Here is a 14003-nt window from a genome sequence, read left to right as displayed (position 1 = left end):
TCAGGCCCTGCCAACTTGAAGATGTCTAGCTTGTCTAAATAATTCTTAACTTGTTCTTTCCCTGTTTTAGACTCAGATCCTGCCCCACTTGCACCTATGTGCCATTATGGAGGCACATGAGCACAAGCCAAAAGCATGAAGAGCTGATGGCTTCATATATCGATTTGATTGGTCACTCTGCTAAACCACATCTAGAGCATGAACCCTAATTTGTCTCTGAATTTAGCTTGCGTTAAAGGGCAATTCTTGCCTCATCCACAAAACAGAGCTTGAAAGCAGGATCCGTATTCCCAAGGCAGGTTGGACCTGATTCTCCACTTCCGTTTCACAGCCACATGATTCCATTGGCTCCTCTGAAGTTACCCTCACTTCACAGCAACATAAGCGAGAGGAGAAGCAGGCCTATGGTATCAGATGGGCATTGCATCATTTAACAGTGACATCAGGACCTGCCCTGCAAATGCCATCTCACATCAGCAGTCCTTTCTCATGCAAGCACTCCCATTGACTTCAATGGCACTTCTCACAGGAGTAAAAAAAAAAAAAAAAATTCACATTATATGGAAACCAAATCTGGCCCTAACTCTGTGTCCACAAGAAGCTCATGAATATAACTGACTGTGAAAAGGGATTACAGCTCTTCCATAGATGCATCTTTTCAAGTCAGTGAACATGGGAAATGTTTCAGGGCTGTATCTGGCTCCAGGCAGGGGAGAACTGTCATATCAGCTGCCATGGTTAAAAAACTACCTTCTGAGCAATAATTTCCAAAGGAGACTGAGTAATTATTTTACTCAGATAAGCACGGGAACATTGTGTAAAAATGTGTACCCTGTAATAGTCAAGTGCTCTAAGCAAGGGAATTTAAAGCTGTCAACAAGGAGGGAAATACCAACTTTTTAAGATTGAAAAACAGTCATAAATTCCTGGCTCCCAGCCTAGTCAATACTGTAGCGAGCCACAGTTTCAGATTCACATTTTTGCTTCTGGGATGGCGTCTCAGTTGTTTTTTTCCTTACCATAACATAAGGCTTAACTCTGCAGGGCCATAGCCTCAGTTGGTGTCAGTCAACAACGTTGACTTTGGTGGCGCTACACCCATTTACACCAGCAGAGCGTCAGGCCATGTTTCCTTAAGGGATCACTAAAGCATCTGTAGCATGAACTTGAGGAGCGGTTCACATGCAAAACAATACTGCTAACATGGAGTGAAGCTCATCGGCATTCAGCTGTGCCCTGTGCACCCCCTGCCTTGCTAGATTGTGAGAGTTTAATGCCCAAAACTGAAGGGCAGGAAAACCAGGAAGTGTGAGGTTAAAATGACACTTCCCACACAACCTTAACTCTGCCCCCGTGGGGATGGCATGAGGAACTGGGAGTATGACAGTACCTTAGCCCTCCATAACTACTCTTGATATTTGCCCTGCACCTGGCACAGTTCCAGTGTACCACACCTGTTCATAGAGACTTCACTGTGCTCTGTTTCAGAGTAGCAGCCGTGTTAGTCTGTATTCGCGAAAAGAAAAAGGAGGACTAGTGGCACCTTAGAGACTAACCAATTTATTTGAGCATAAGCTTTCGTGAACTACAGCTCACTTCATCGGATGCATGAATTCAATGAAGTGAGCTGTAGCTCACGAAAGCTTATGCTCAAATAAATTGGTTAGTCTCTAAGGTGCCACTAGTACTCCTTCACTGTGCTCCGATTCATTGATCCAAGGAATACCTGAGACTGGTTGCACACAAAGGTACAGTCCTAGGAGCTGCCTGAGGGACTCCTTTGGGAAAGAATCAAAGTGGGTGTGTGTGGAGGGGGGCAGGGGAGAGGAGGGCAGACTCACAGTTGGGTGGCACAAGGATTTTTTCATGGCCACCTGCCTCAGCATGTGGATTTAGGAGCACTTTCAAATAGCTCTAAACAGAAACACTGCTGCAACATTAACTCTGGTGTTACTAGGCATTACCCCATAATACTGCAGGCGGGGGACTAGAAAGGGAGCCCTGCATGGTCTCTCTGGAGAATATAGGGCTAGCAAAGGTGGAAGCACCAGCGTTCTGGGATTAGACCACACAGTGGTTAAAGACACCAGTGCCCCATCTACACCAGCACTGCCGTTATTGCGGCACTGCAGAAGCTGCACTGGGCCTAGAACAATGGTAGGAAACAACATACTCCACGTAGACAAGGCTCTGGAAACTGATGTTCTCTGCCCATCCAGGAAATGGCACATCACAGCAAACAGGGATGATGCTAGCTGCCCCCACTGAACAACCCCGAGGGGCAAGGTAGGCTCTACGCCCTCCCGGCTCTGGAAAAGCAACCCTGCCAGCAGAAGTGTCCATTGCAATGACCTTGCCCACTCAGAACTGAGCTTGTCAGCTCATTTCTTACCACCTGCTAACTGGCTGTAGCTTTTGGAGATGCCAGCTGGGGCTGGCTTTGAACCCCTGGTGGAGAAAGCCAGTACTCCATCGCCTATTACCAATCCCTCCCTCCCATTCTCCGCATTGCATTGCCAACCATGCATGAGGTGTGTATTTTTAGGAGAAAGGGAATTCTATTCAGTTCAGCAGGTTTGTCCTTGCTAAAAAGTGAACCCTATAGCTGGTATTATTTGCATTTCAGTAGGGCCAAGAGATGCCAGCTGTGATCAGAGCCCCATTGTACTAGTGGCTGTACAAACTGTGCCTGTCCTGACGAGCGTACTGTCTCTGTAGACAAAGGGTGATAGAAAGGATGTGTTATCCTTCCCTTACAGATGGGGAGCTGAGGCACAGCGAGGGGAATGACTTGCCCAAGGTGACTCAGGCTGCTTGTGGAGAGCCAGGACTGGAATCCAGAGCACCCGAGTTGCAGCCTTGTGGCATAATCACAAGGTCAGCCTTCCTCTAACCTATTGCCATTTCCAGCCAGTATAGAAATGCTAACACCTTGGCTTTTCTTCAAGCGCTGGAGATGTTAGCATGGATCAAAAGTAATCCCCATCATGTCAGGTGAATCTTAACACTGCATACTTTTCCCCCTCCCCAAAAGTACCCGTCACTGAGGTTTGACCTAAAGCTCACTTTCCTATCTAATAACAAAAATATATCTTGGCAGCCTCATGGTGCAGCAGCTGGGTTTATTTTTCTGGCACTTGAAATACCCTACCAGACCCACAGAACAATCCATCTCTCACCTGCTATTTATGGAGTTCATCTCACAAACCTAATGGAGTAAGTGAGTGCTGAATTCACTCCCATTAATGTGCTTGGTGTCCAGGTCAGTGCGGGAAGTGTAATGGGAATTCATTTTGAAAATCAATGCGGATGTCAATGGAATGGTATCCCTTGAGGGAGCAGCATGCTTTTACTGGAGCTCCCCTGCCACCTGCTTTTTTGCCTTTTTTTATAAACATCTTTTCAGTCAGGGAGAGCTGTGGAGCCATTAGTCCTGCCTTAAATTGCTGTTTATTTTTTAGTGCATTCATCAGCTTCCCTACATCTTCAGTAGATGCCAAATCACTTTGGCGGAATGGCCCCCGACAATCAAATCTATTCCCAATGCCTTTGGATTCTAACATGCCTCATTCCCACGACTGTCGGGCAGCAGTAGCCATAGGGGAGATTTGGCATGGAGGTAGAAATGATAGATAAGAGGCAGCTTATGGTATGATGTAAAATGGCTGCCTTAGCAGCTAGGCCTGTGCAACAGTAATTAAAATACACCGTGGCCTGATGATGTGAATACCTATGAAACTGGGATCTTTTTTGTTTTTCATACAGGCATCTCCACAGAGGTGGGCAGCCTGTGGGGGGTGGCTGGGCTGAGGAGCAGATGGGGATGTCCGACATTTTATTTCTAACAGCAAGACTTGATAAATGCAAAGTAATGCACATTGGAAAACAATCTTAAGTACACATATAAAATGATGAGGTCTAAAATTAGCTGTTACCGCTCAAGAAAGAGACCTTGGAGTAATGGTGGACAGTTCTCTGAAAACATCCAGCAGCAGTCAAGAAAGTGAACAGAATGTTGGGAATCATTAAGGAAGACAGAAAATATTTGCCTCTATATAAATCAGGGGAGGGCAAACTACGGCCCATCAGGACTTTCAATCTGGCCCACGGGATTGCCAGCCCCATGGCGCAGTGGGGCTAAGGCAGGCTTTCTGCCAGTCCTGGCCCCACGCTGCTCCTGGAAGCGGCCAGCACCATGTCCCTGCGGCCCCTGGGGGAAGCAGTGGGGAGAGGGCTTCAAGCGCTGCCCTCGCCTGCAGGCACTGTCCCCCCCCCCGCAGCTTCCATTGGCCAGGAATGGGGAACTGCGGCCAATGGAAGCTTTGGGGGTGGTACCCACAGGCGAGGGCAGCGCGGTGGAGCCACTTGCTCCACCCCATGCCCAGGAGTCACTGCCAGACATGCTGGCCACTTCCAGGAGCTGTCAAGGTTCCTCCGCCACTCTGAACTCTAGGGTACAGATGTGGGGACCTGCATGAAAAACCTCCTAAGCTTCTCTTTACCAGCTTAGGTCAAAACTTCCCCAAGGTACAAAATATTCCACCCTTTGTCCTTGGATTGGCCGCTACCACCAAACTAATACTGGTTACTGGGGAAGAGCTCTTTGGACGCGTCTTTCCCCCCAAAATACTTCCCAAAACCTTGCACCCCACTTCCTGGACAAGGTTTGGTAAAAAGCCTCACCAATTTGCCTAGGTGACTACAGACCCAGACCCTTGGATCTTAAGAACAATGAACAATCCTCCCAACACTTGCACCCCCCCTTTCCTGGGAAATGTTGGATAAAAAGCCTCACCAATTTGCGTAGGTGACCACAGACCCAAACCCTTGGATCTGAGAACAATGAAAAAACATTCAGTTTTCTTATAAGAAGACTTTTAATAAAAATAGAAGTAAATAGAAATAAAGAAATCCCCCCTGTAAAATCAGGATGGTAGATATCTTACAGGGTAATTAGATTCAAAAACATAGAGAACCCCTCTAGGCAAAACCTTAAGTTACAAAAAAGATAGAAATAGTTATTCTATTCAGCACAGTTCTTTTCTCAGCCATTTAAAGAAATCATAATCTAACACGTACCTAGCTAGATTACTTACTAAAAGTTCTAAGACTCCATTCCTGGTCTATCCCCGGCCAAGACAGAATATAGACAGACACACAGACCCTTTGTTTCTCTCCCTCCTCCCAGCTTTTGAAAGTATCTTGTCTCCTCATTGGTCATTTTGGTCAGGTGCCAGCGAGGTTACCTTTAGCTTCTTAAGCCTTTACAGGTGAGAGGAGCTTTCCCCTGGCCAGGAGGGATTTCAAAGGGGTTTACCCTTCCCTTTATATTTATGATAGGAGCAGTGCAGGGCCAGGGCAGGCAGGGAGCCTGCCTTAGTCCCACTGCATGCCGCTGCTACCCTGGTGCCATTCGAGGTAAGCGGTGCCAGGCTGAAGCCTGCACCGTGAACCCTTCCTGCACTCTACACCCCAACCCCCTGCCCTGAGCCCCTTCTGCACCCTCTGCCCCAACCCTACATTCATGGCCCTGCATACAATTTCCCCACCCAGATGTGGCCCTTGGGGCAAAAGGTTTGCTCACCCGATATAAATCCATGCTACGCAGATCCGGTCGCTCCATCTTGAGAGATATTGGAATTGGAAAAGGTAGAGAAAAGGGCAACAAAAAATGATATTGGGTATGGAACAGCTTCCATATGAAGAGATATTAATAAGACTGGAATTTTTCAGCTTGGAAAAAAAGACAACTAAGAGATATGACAGAAGTTTATAAAATCATGACTGGTGTGGAGAAAGGAAATAAGGAAGTGTTATTTATTCCTCAAACACAAGAGCTAGGGGTCACCAAATGAAATAGGCAGGTTTAAAACAAACAAAAGGAAGTATTTCTTCACACAATGCACAGTCCATCTGTGGAACTTTTCCAGAGGATATTGTGAAAGCCAAGACTAACAGGGTTCAAAAAAGAACTAGATAGTTTCTAGAGGATAGGTCCATCAATGGCTATTAGCCAGGATGGGCAGGGATGCAAAACCATGCTCTAAAGTGTCCCTAGCCTCTGTTTGCCAGAAGCTAAGAATAGGTATCAGGTAATCACTTTTCTACTCTCCTGAAATCACTTGATTACCTGTTCTGTTCAGTCCCTCCGAAGCCCCTGGCACTGGCCACTGTCAGAAGACCGGATACTGCGCTGGATAGACCATTGGTCTAACCAAATATGGTCTTTTTATGACTTGTCTGTATTTATAGACAATAGGATCAATTTGTTTGTATCCTTGTCCCTCTCCTTTAGTATGCTGCCTGTCTTCATTATCATTGCCATACAGCCCACTTATGTCAGCTAGGCTGGTGCAAAGGGGCTGTGAGGCAGGCATAAATTCCCCCCCTGAGGAATACCTCTGGGCAGGGGCACCCAGTACTGCCTCTGCAACAGCCCCAGTTGCAGGGGCAGGCCAGAGAAGGGAGAGGATGGATCTGGGATGTAGCCAGAGTGGATCTGTGCTCTGCCTATTCTGTGCCCCTGTAAAGCGCCATACAGGCCATTGCAGCAGAGAGTGCAACTCAGTGAAGTCATCTGGACTGCCCTAGCCAGAGGCCACCCCCATCTCAGCAGGCACAGAATAGGGGAGGCAAAAACTGCATTTCCTCTGTGCTGGTGCGAGCACTGATGCAGCCAGCAACCCAGCTCACAGATTCTCAGGGCTTCAGGGCAGGGACTGTATCTCCGGAGCCTACAATACAGTGGGGCACCAGTTCTGATTGGGGTCCTTAGCAACTATAGCAGCATAAATATTTAATAATAATGATAAGTGTCCAAGGACACTGAGGCAGCTGTCTACTCCCCTGAAAAGCACCAAGGGATTTTTAATATCCATGCAAAGAAAACAAGAGTTAGGTTTAAGTCCTCCTCTAACCCCATTAATGTCAATGTTAAATATTGATTTTTGTGTTTATCACAAACCACACAATAAAGTTGAGCCACACTCCTGGACTTTTACTAATGTGCTTTTTCTGTCTCAATAGAAGTTCACAGTATGATGGGGGAAAATACATCAGCAATGAAAGATCAGCAGACAGATCAGTTTGGTACCTTGACATGATTTAGAGGACTGAAAAAAACCACCCCCTGAGGGGCCATTCTTCTCTCTGTTGGTCGTGTCACAAGGACCAAGAGCCACATTCTGATCTCAGTTTTACCAGTATAAATCCAGAGTAGCAACATTGACTTCAATCTAGATTGGAATCTGGCCCAGATTTGGGGATCTAGAGAAGACAGATAAAATTCAAAGATCTTTCATTCGTCCTTCCAGTGATGTCCCAGGTGGAACATGATCTTTATAACAGCAACTTTCACTTACAACACCCAGTTTCTTACTTTCTCTTTCAATAGGATCCCATGGTCAAGTTAGGAGCAACAAACCTTACCTGTGATAAGTGATGGTTAAAGACAGTGGATTGTTTAGAAGGTGTTTACTAATAATCATGGAGGAAGATAAAAGGGTGTGGACTAATCAAAATCTCATTTTAGAGCTGGTGTAATGTCAACACACCCCAGTCATCAGCAGGCAGGATCAAACCCGGCATCCCTGAAACTTAGTGTATGAGCTACTCCTACTGTATGAGCTAAGAGACATATCGCTCTTAGCCAGAGGTCCTTAAAATGTGGGTCGGGACCCACAAGTGGGTTGGGACCCTGTGACGGGGTTGTGACTCACCACCACAGCACCTCCTCCTGTTCAGTCTGGGAATTAGCTCAATTCATGCAGAGCGGCCTCTGCTGGTGGTGTCATGTCCATCTTGCCCTCGATTGGCATCTCAACCCATGTTGCACACAGCTCACACCATCCTCTTCAGGACACTGCCCTCCAACAGTGCCCCCAAGTCCACACTCACCCCCTCCCGGGGTGGAGGGGGGGAGGGAAGAGGGTTAACAGCAGTCTTTCCAGTCTGCTCCTGCCCCAGTGGCCAACCACAACCCCTCAAGTCTAGCCCCTCTGTTCAAGGGCCAGTTGCAGTCTGTCACAGCCACCCTTCCACAGCCAGGTGCTGTACAAGGAGTAGGGGGGAGGGGGCGAGAGAAGAGGGGAGACCCAGGCCAGCCCACTACTCTGGGTTCCAACCCAGGGACCCTCTAGTGGCAGCCTCCCTGCCCTCCTTCTCTCCCCTTGTCTAACTGTTCCTGGGCCACTTCCCCTCTGGCCCTTTACACCCTCTAGGCCCTTTCTATCAGGGCCCACAGTCTGGCAGGTATTGGGCCAGAGCCCTTCTATGCTTCCCCAAGCCTGCCCAGCACTGCTCCAGCCAAGGTACCTGTCTCCTTATCAGGAGACAGACCTTTCCTGCACAAAGGTCTGGGACAGACTACCTGCTCCCTTCCTGGGCAGCCTTTATATAGGGCCTAGCCTAGCCCTGATTGGCTCCCAGTAGGCCTTTTCCTGATTGGCTGCCCTTCTGCACAGCCGCTCTGGCCTACTCTAGCCCTATCTCTCATAGGGGTGGGGCAGCTGCCCCACCACAAACCCCATTTTAATGGGGTCGCCAGGGCTGGCATTAGACTTGCTGGAGCTCGGGGCTGAAGCCAAAGTCTGAGCCCCACTGCCCGGGGCTGAAGCCCTTAAGCTTTAGTGCCCCTCACAGCAGCAGGCTTGAGCTTTGGCCCCCCTGCCTTGAGTGATGGGTCTCGGGCTTCAGTCCCCCTTCCTAGGGTCGTGTTGTAATTTTGGTTGACAGAAGGGGGCCAGGGTGCAATGAAATTTGAGAAACCCTGTTCTTAGCTAAGGCTGTAGCAGAGTCCTCAGTCTCTAGCTGGGCTAGGTGCCACGAGAGGGGGACAGAGCAGCACCCCAGGCAGGCCTGGGTTATACTGGGAAAATTCTGATCTCAGTTACAGTGGTATTTGCCAGCATAACGGAGATCAGAGTCTCTCTTTGCAGGTTTTATCTTGTACGTCGGAGCTGCACTCCAGCCACACCCCCATCTGCAGTCACGCCCCTGACACACACTCTACACCGAAGCTAGGAGGCTGGGGTGGCCAGTTCTCTGGTCTTCACTTTACCTGGACTTTCCCCAACACTGTGGGATTTTCAAACAGCTAGTTACACCTGCTTTCCGTCTGGTGCACACGACCAGAGCGGTACATAGGGTTGCCAACTTTCTGACTGCAGAAAACCAGCCACCCTTGCCCCGCCCCCAGCCCTGAGGCCCCACCCCCCGCTCACTCCAGCCCCTCTCCCTCCGTCATTTACTGTCCCCCACCCTTGCTCACTTGCTCATTTTCACTGGGCTGGGGCAGGGGGTTGGGGTGCGGGAGGGGATGAGGGCTCCGGTTGGGGGTGTGGGCTCTGGGGTGGGGCTGGGGATAAGGGGTTTGGCGTGTGGGAGGGGGCTCTGGGCTGGGGCAGGAGGTTAGGGTGTGTGGTGGTGAGGGCTCCAGCTGGGGGTGTGGGCTCTGGGGTGGGGCCAGGGATGAGGGGTTCGGAGTGCTCAGGCTGGGGGGTGCAGGCTGGAGATGAGGGGTTTGTGGTGCAGGAGGGCTGGGGATTGGGGTGCAGGGTGCAGGCTCTGGGAGGGAGTTTGGGTGCGGGAGGGGGCTCAGGGCTGGGGCAGGGCATTGGAGTGCGGGAGGAGTGCGGGGTGCAGGCTCCAGGCAGCACTTACCTCTGGTAGCTCCCAGCAGTGGCGACATGTCTCTGCGGCCCCTAGGCGGAGGCTTGGCCATGGAGGCTCTGTGTGCTGCCCTCGCTCACAGGCACCACCCCCACAGCTCCCATTGCCTGCAGTTCCTGGCCAATGAGAACTGCAGAGCTAGTGCTCGGGGTGGGGGCAACACTCAGAGCCCCCCTGGCCACCTCTCCACCTAGGAGCTGGACCTTCTGGCCAGTTCCTGGGAGTCGCGCAGAGCCAGGGCAGGCAAGGAGCCTGTCTTAGCCATGCTGCCCCGCTGACCAGACTTTTAGCAGCCCGATCAGCAGCGCTGACCGGAGCCACCAGAGTTCCTTTTCAACCGGGCGTTCCAGTTGAAAACTGGATGGCTGGCAACCCTAGCGGCACAATGTAGGCGGATCAGGGAACCAGGGTCTGAACTTCTGCCTTCTTACATGTTGCAAAAGGCCAGCTTTTTAACTCCCATGGAGAATTAGATGCCTAGACACTTTTGAAAATCCCACTGGGAACCTATTTCTATCGTTAGGAACCTAAACATCTTTAAAGCTCTGGCCCAAAGCACCTAACACACCTTTGGGTGCTGTGTAAATAATAATACTTATTATAATACTGTTATGAACTAGGTGAAACTTTGTTATGGATTGAGTTAAAACTTTGTTGAGATTAATGGATGTGAATGCACTCTTCAGTTAACATAACTGTAAGGATAAATTAATCACAATCCTCCACCTAAAACAAAAGGGTTATGTGACCCTGCCCGAGAGTTTTAAACTGTGTGGGCAGAAGAGTTTTTGCTGAGTATTGTAAATTCAAGCTGAGGCCTATAAGTACGGTACAGCCCTGGAAGAAGCTGGAGAGAGAGTTTTGGGGTCTGGTGCTGGCTAAAAGAGGTTTAGAGCTGTAAGCAATAAAGCTATCCCCTGTTTTGGGTTCCTCCTGTGTTTGGAGAAGCAGGACTTTGTACATTCCTTGTAAATAAACAAGATTGCATCAAAGAAATATCAGCCTCTGTCATCTGTTTCTCGTCGCAACTGGAACACTCACAGGCTTTGATTCGCCACTTGGGTCAAAACAGAGTAACACTACCAACCAGTGGGCTCCATTTCTTGACTTCACTGGGAGTTTTCCCTGGGCAAAAATTGCAGGCCGGGGCCTGTTACTTCTGCGTATTTATCTGTCAGGCACATAGTCTGGCAGGCAGCTTGTTTGGTTCAGAAGAGATGCCATATGTGAACTAAGGCTGTGATCCAAGTCCAGATCTTAGTGCACAGGTGTCCACTTCACAAACCCACCATCTCAACTCGCACTTATCTGCCCCACTGGGCAGAAAGGTTCAGGATTGAATGGACATGGAGACTGAGCTGTCCGTCTCTCCTCTTGCAAGGTACAAATTTGTAACAGTGGAACAATTAACCTTGGGCAGTGGTAGATTCCCCATCACCTGACATTTTCAAATCAAGACCAGATATCTTTGTAAAAGAGCTGCTGCGGTTCAGACAAGAAGTTATACTCTCGGTGTGGGAATTAGTGGGTTACGTTCTTTGGCCTGTACACTGCAGAAAGACAGACGGGCTGATCATAATCCTTATCTATGAATCCCTATGGGTGGTCCAGGCAGATCACAGTTGAGGCAAACGAGCAGTTTGCACTGTTGTTGACTGTGCTGTGCCGGCTCCATGGAGAGAGGATTTAATTCCCCAGGACTGTCAATCAGACACTTTTCCCATTAACACTACATTAGTTAAAATCACAGCTATAAAAATGGTGACTTCAGTACCATATGACTAGAGTTTTATATGTATTGTGATTACATGCCTCGCCTGGGAACTCTTGAAACCACTTTAACTAAACTGGCTCTGCTTTTCCAATATATATTTCCTTGTTTTTATGGGGCCTACAGCCTGGCTGTAAAAATTCATGCCTGGTTCAAGTGCTTGAAGCACATTTATCGGAGAGCTGGGATGGCTCTGGATCGCTGTAGGGGCATTGGGTGGAAATAGAGTTAGTATTTTAAAATGTATTTTCTCCTTCAGCAACAGTGCAGAGGCAGTGTTAGGTAGTGGCTAGAGAAGGGGACTTTGAGTTAGGCCTTGCATCTTTTCCCACTTCACCTGGTGTAAATCAGAAATAGCTCTCTTGGAATCAATGGAGTTATACCATAAAACCAGTAGGAGAGGAGAATCAGGACTCTGGAATGCCTTCGTGCTCTACCATTGACTCAATATGTGACTTTGGGCAAGACACCTCACTTCTCTGTGCCTCGGTTTACCCTGCTGTAACTAGGATGTAATAATCCCAAACAGGTGTGTGGTGAGGCATATTGGACACCTGTCTCTAACGCCTCTGGGGAGTTCTTTGGATGAGAAACACAACTCACTATTTAAAAGCTCCCATTTGTAAACTGGTGTTCCAGTGAGTTCATGATGATGTTAGGCCTGATTCCTAGCAGATTTGTGCCTTGTGTAGTCATTTACCCCTGTGAAAAGTGAGCGCAAAAAAGGGTATAAAATGCTTCCACTGTATGCTGGTAACATGGTGGACTCACTGGGCACAGGTGTGAATGGCTGCCCCAGGCAGGGAAGAATCAGGCTCCCTTGCCTCAGGATGTCCCAGCAAGGCAAATGCAGTCAGCCACCTGCTTCTTGATCCTCCTCAGGATCAATTGGGGCTAAGCTTGAAGGCAAGAACTTGGGAACTAAAGAACTTGTTTAAAGAGGCCCTTAGGAGCCCTTCAGTGGGAGCCTGGTTTAATTCTTTCCTATGCAGAGACCCTGAATATATTCTCCTCTCATGCTGGTTTGTCACCAGTGTGACCTCCTTGACTTCAGGGAACATTCTCCTGATTTTCACTGGAGTAAATGAGAGGAGAAACAGCCTCCTATTCCTGTCAAGTGCTGAGAACCTCCTGCTAGGTGACTTCCATGACCCGGCCCTCAGTCCATTTACTCCACGACCACTTAATTCCTTCTGTTTCCCCATATTCCCCTGCAGAGAAGGTGGCATTTGATGCTGCCAGTTTATAGTTGCACCATTGGACCCAGTTTCCAGTTCCTGGGTGTATTTGTGTGTGTACATCACTAATCTAATTGCCTCTATGATGAGATAACTGGTTCTGTGGATGAAGGAAAAGCAGTGGACTTGTTATTCCTTGACTTTAGCAAAGCTTTTGATATGTCTCCCACAGTATTCTTGCCAGCAAGTTAACTAAGTATGGGCTGGATGAATGGATTATAAGCTGGATAGAAAGCTGGCTAGATCGTCGGGCTCAACGGGTAGTGATCAATGTCTCCATGTCTAGTTGGCAGCCGGTATCAAGTGGAGTGCCCCAAGGGTCGGTCCTGGGGCCGGTTTTGTTCAATATCTTCATTAATGATCTGGAGGATGGCGTGGACTGCACCCTCAGCAAGTTTGCAGATGACACTAAACTGGGAGGAGTGATAGATACGGTGGAGGGTAGGGATAGCATACAGAGGGACCTAGACAAATTAGAGGATTGGGCCAAAAGTAATCTGATGAGGTTCAACAAGGACAAGTGCAGAATCCTGCACTTAGGATGGAAGAATCCCATGCACCGCTACAGACTAGGGACCGAATGGCTAGGCAGCAGTCCTGCAGAAAAGGATCTAGGGGTTATAGTGGACGAGAAGCTGGATATGATCAACAATGTGCCCTTGTTGCCAAGAAGGCTAACGACATTTTGGGCTGTATAAGTAGGGGCATTGCCAGCAGATTGAGAGACGTGATCGTTCCCCTCCATTCAACATTGGTGTGGCCTCATCTGGAGTACTGTGTCCAGTTTTGGGCACCACACTAGAAGAAGGATGTGGAAAAATTGGAAAGCGTCCAGCAGAGGGTAACAAAAATTATTAGGGGGCTAGAACACATGACTTATGAGGAGAGGCTGAGGGAACTGGGATTGTTTAGTCTGCAGAAGAGAAGAATGGGGGGGGATTTGATAGCTGCTTTCAACTACCTGAAAGGGGGTTCCAAAGAGAATGGCTCTAGACTGTTCTCAGTGGTAGCAGATGACAGAGCAAGGAGTAATGGTCTCAAGTTGCAGTGGGGGAGGTTTAGGTTGGATATTAGGAAAAACTTTTTCACTAGGAGGGTGATCCACAGCCTGAGGGGCGGTGGGAACACAAGTTTGCCCTTGCTGCCCCGTCAATGTGTGTTAGTCATGATCTGGAGGTGAGAATACAGTTTAGACTCCCATGGCCCATTCAGCGTTCGGACTGCCTGCAAAGCTGCCATTGGATTGGTGGCGTTTGCACGGTTATTTTTAAGTGCATCGCAGCTGAGATCTCTAGACAGGTATAACTTTGATGACTGAAAGTAAG

General features: G+C 48.7%; 1 protein-coding gene across 1 annotated transcript in view; it reads left to right on the top strand.

Moving 5' to 3' along the window:
* GAB2 (GRB2 associated binding protein 2) overlaps positions 1–14003 on the top strand; it is a 178149-nt gene that overhangs the window by 145699 nt on the left and 18447 nt on the right. The window lies entirely within an intron of this gene.

The sequence above is a fragment of the Eretmochelys imbricata genome, chromosome 1 (assembly GCF_965152235.1).
Source record: "Eretmochelys imbricata isolate rEreImb1 chromosome 1, rEreImb1.hap1, whole genome shotgun sequence".
In the NCBI taxonomy this organism is placed as follows: Eukaryota; Metazoa; Chordata; order Testudines; family Cheloniidae; genus Eretmochelys; species Eretmochelys imbricata.
The sequence above is the reverse complement of the archived record's forward strand: the minus strand, read 5'-3'. Positions and strand labels throughout refer to the sequence as shown.